General features: G+C 43.7%; 1 protein-coding gene across 1 annotated transcript in view; it reads right to left on the bottom strand.

The window, feature by feature from the left end:
- The window catches only part of LOC113811567 (acetylcholine receptor subunit alpha-like), a 363,814-nt gene that overhangs the window by 57,267 nt on the left and 301,547 nt on the right, over window positions 1-5,000 (bottom strand). The gene's annotated exons all lie outside the window — the stretch shown is intronic.

The following is a 5,000-nucleotide window of genomic DNA, read 5'->3' as shown; positions in this document are numbered from 1 at the left end:
AAAACGCAAAAAAAGGAGAAAAGAAAAAGAAGCAGATGAGAAGATAAATCGCAAAAAAAGAAAAAAAGAAAAAAAGAAAAAAAAAAGACAGAAAGAGAGAGAGAAAAAAAGAAAACACAAAAAGAGAGATAAAGAGAGAGAACAGAAAAAACGAGAGAAAAAACGAGAAAAAAGGGGCTAGTTATACAAGCAGGTTGTTAGTCCCGCAGCCTCCCTCGGCCTCTCCAGATCACTCGATGCTCGGAATTGGATATTTGAAGAGCAATCCGCCGCTGTTTGTTATCAGGTGTGTTGGTCGAGGCTCGGCGCGCACCGCTTTTAGGAGGAGGGAGGGGAAGGAGGGGGGGGAGGGAGGGGGAGGGGGGAGGGGGGGGAAGGAAGAGGGGGAGGGAGAGGGCAGGGGAAATAAGAGAAGAGGAGATGATTCGGGGGGGTTGTGGAGGGGAAAGGCCATGGTGGGGTAGGGGGTGGGGAGAAGGGGGGAAGGGATGGGGGAAGGGTGGAGGGGGGAGGGGGAAGTAGGGCGGAGGGGGGAGGAGTGGTGGAAAGGAAACGGGGGGAGGGGGTAAAGGGGATAGGGGTAAGGAGGCAAGAGGTGTAGGAATAGCGGTGGAGCAAGGGAGAAGGAGTCGGGGGAATGGAAGCTGGGGAGGGATGGGGATGGGTGAGGGTGGAGGGGAAGGAGGTAGGAGGGAAGAGGGGATAGATATAAGGGGATAGGGGATGGGGTAGGAGAATAGGAGAGGCGTAGGAGGGGGAAGAAAGAGACAGGCAAAAAGGAGAAAGAATGGGAGGAGGGAGAGGAAAGGAGATGCAGGAAGGATGAAGGGAAAGAAGTGGGATGGGAAGAGGACTAGGAGAGGGGATACGAAAGTAGGAATAGGAAGTAGAGAGACAGTGAATAGGGAAAAGAAAAAGAGAGGAGGGATGGATGGGAAAAGGGAGGATGAAGGGGGGTGGGGAAGAAGGTAAAGGTATTTAAAGATTTAAGATTTGGCTTAATTTCCATTTCTTACAATGGATGTTCTTTGCTGTGACATACTGTCTGTTTTATTTCGCTTCTAAACCTCCGTCTGTGTGCAAGGAATGGCCGGGGTTGCCATCCACTGGCAGCGCGCGGGATCGAACGCAGGTCAGCAGGATGGCAAGACCAGCGCGTTGCCATTGCACTCCACATCACACAAAGAAGAAAGGAGGTGCGGAGGAGATGGAGGATAGTGGGGATAGATGGAGGAAGAGATGTACGGCAGGCATGAGCAAAAGAAAAGGGAAGGAGAAAGGAAAAGGAATAGAAATGGAATAAAAGGGAACCACGATGTAGACTGAAGCATAGATAACAAGAGGGACAGACTGACTAAAGATCTAACTCTAGACTGAACAACACAAAGACTTCGACCGAAAAGGACAAAGGAAAAGACTGAGACTTGGACTCAAAAGGACAAAAACCTCGTCTGAAGAAAGACAAGAGGCCTAGCATGAACAAAGAGGAAAACCTAGACTGAACAAAGACAAAACACAAGACTTTAGGATGACAAAATCTTAACAAATAAAGAGACCTAGACTTAAAAACAAAGACAGATTGAACAAATATGTCCGCAAAAACAACAAAGATACAGACCTGGATTAAAAAAAGGCAACGACAGACTGCTTAAAAGCAAAAATAAAGTAAAGAATATAAAAAAGTAATTAACCATGAACAGAAGAAAGTGGATGAAGTTATATATATAAAAAAAATGAAAAAAACGTAGTGAAAATTGTATCAAAATCTGTTACCAATGAAACTCATACATAAACACACACAAAACACATACAAAATCACTCACACACACACACACACACACACACACACACGCACACACACACACACACACACACACACACACACACACACACACACACACACACACACACACACACACACACACACACACACACACACACACACACACGTTCACACACACGTACACGCACAAGACGAGTGAAACACAAACACCCTCTCCCAAGTACACACTCCCTCTACTTTATATCCTGCCTTTAGTCCATCGTAACTCCAGGAACCAAACTTGAGAGTGCACGTTTGTACGTCGAAGGGGAAGAACTCAACATCCATCACGCACGAACTGGTGAAGATGGAAGGCGGCATCCAGTACACAAGTCCCGTATGGAGGACGATGGCAGACGTCATGATGGAAATGTCATAGTCACCCCCGCCACTTGGTCACAGAAAACGGGAGGGGAAATCAGCATGCATGAAATCAAAGAAAATGGGAAAGAGAAAAATGTTAAAATCAAAACTGGAAAATGAAAAAGATAAATTAAACTAGGTAAAAAAAGAATAGTATATTAAAAAAACATTTAAAAACACAGACACATCAGGACAAAAACGTTACTAGTAAAGAACGTCTGAAAAATAAAAAATCTAAAAATCAAGCAACAACAACAAAAAAGTAAAAATAGTTAACCATAAAAATCTTATCTTTATGGTAATCTGGATTGTTCGATGTAGCTGCAGTATGTAAAAAGCAAAAAGAAATAAAATTATGATACTGTAATGAAGATGATGATGATAATGATAACCATCGCTAACCAGAATCATGTGTGACGGAAGCCAAAGCCTCCTCCTTGTGCTTATCTTGGAGCTTACAGGTTTCAACGGCAGATGGCAGTGCATACAGGGGAGTGCGGAGCTACAATACTTTTTCGAAATTCATATCAACCATAACTATTAGTTTAATTGCAATACATTTCTTCAAGTAATGTCTAATAACTATGATAATACTCACAACGCCTTCTACACTTCCCCGCTATCACTTGTATTCTTTTCATCCCCCCCCCCCCCCCCCGTCATACGTCTTGTATATGTATATGTGTGTATATATTCATTATATACATACATACAAAATGCGTGCGCGGGTGCACACACGCACGCATACATATGCACATACCTACATATATAGACACACACACACACAGAAACCTTTGCCTTAAAATGTCTAAAGCTGCTGAATCTTCGGCAACGGAGGCGTCGCCGCAGCGCCTCTCTCTCTCTCTCTCGGAGACGCTCGCCCGGCGGCCCGTCCGCGCCGCCGTCCGAAACATCTCGAGACAATTGGATCTTTCGTTTCCTGCGAGAAAGGAGACCTAGTGCATCAAAATGCCCCCGGGCGTACCTTGGACTCGTTTATCTACGCACTGGCAACCCTCTGCGCAACGGTCGCTTGATCGCGCGACCCGGAAATAATCTCGTGAGTCACAAGCTGGAAATGCGATGGTACGACTCTCGTTCGTACGCACATGAGAGTGCGTACGAAATCCACATGCACACAGGCATACACACTCTCTCAAGCACGTGCGCACACACACACAAATACTGCAGCAAATTTTGCTCACATCAATAATCTATTTCTCCTTCTACCCTGAAACATCCACTCGTTCCAGCATCAAAGAAATACAGCTTTATTTACACCGAGACAGAGAATCCATCTCTGTCTCTGTGTACACAAAGCTGTATTTTTTTAAATTTCTGTGTCCATCAATTTATCGTCAACAACATTGAATCAATTTCGGCGCCGCCAGCGAACCCAGGGCGCCGCAGATGTACCCTGGAGAACATCGGTGTATCAGCATCGTTTTATCTCGCGAAAGTCCCTCTCTTCCGGTCCTCAACGCTGTCTTAAAATACTCCCTTTCTCTCTCTTTTCTTCCCCAAACACTCCACCGCGACCTAATTGCACAGACATCAGCCATGCGTCACTCTGCGTTAGATCCCGGATGAGCGCAAACGAAGGGCGAGAGAGCGTGTACCCGGATGTACCCAGAATCCCTCAGACAGCTGTGTTCCATGGATCATGCGGCTGCTCTCTCGGCTCTTTTTGCAGTTACACGTCTGGATATACATACGCCCAGGCATGCTCACACACACACACACACACACACACACACACACACACATATATATATATATATATATATATATATATATATATATATATATATATATATACATATATATATACATGTATATACATATATACATGTGTGTGTATATATATATATATATATATATATATATATATATATATATATATATATATATATAAATTTATATACATATTCACACATACGTATATATATACACACACACACACATATATATATACATATATATAGTTATATATATATATATATATATATATATATATATATATATATATATATATACAGATATATATATATATATATATATATATATATATATATATATATATATATATATATATATATATATATATATTTATATACATATATACATATATATATATATATATATATATATATATATATATATATATATATATGTATGTATAAGTGTAAATATATAAATATATATACCCATATCCTTAAATCCCTCCCCGCAGTCCCTCTCCCACGATGCCCTTCCTTCCAAGCCATCCCAAGACGCCATCCTCCTTCGACCCGCTTCGCAATCTCCTCCAGGAGGCTTTCCTCGTCCTGAAGCCAACCGGATCCCGCGTCGCTGCTTCGAAAAATCGTTCGCAAAGTTTGAAAAATTAGAGAAGGACATTTCCGAGAGCGAACGAACTTAAGCTTACTGGGTAAGAAATCAAACGTGGAACATCGGCTAAGGTACAAACACACACACACACACGCGCGCGCGCGCATACATACGAGCATCCTTTAATACACACCCTAATCTCCCTCCGAAAAGATAGAGAACCCCCCCCCTCGTCTTACCTGAAACCCAACCCCCCCCCCTTTCCTGAAACCGACGGCCCCCCCCCCTCTTACCTGAAACCCAACTCCCCCCCCCTTTCCTGAAACCCAACCCCCCCCTTTCCTGAAACCCAACCCCCCTCCCCCCTTTCCTGAAACCCAACTCCCCCCCCCTCTTTCCTGAAACCTAACCCCCTCCCCCCCCTCTTACCTGAAACCCAACCCCCTCCCCCCCTCTTACCTGAAACCCAACCCCCCCCCCCCCT

The sequence above is a fragment of the Penaeus vannamei genome, chromosome 20, assembly GCF_042767895.1.
Source record: "Penaeus vannamei isolate JL-2024 chromosome 20, ASM4276789v1, whole genome shotgun sequence".
Lineage (NCBI taxonomy): Eukaryota > Metazoa > Arthropoda > Malacostraca > Decapoda > Penaeidae > Penaeus > Penaeus vannamei.
Note: the sequence above shows the minus strand (reverse complement) of the source record. Positions and strands in the feature narration are given on the sequence as shown.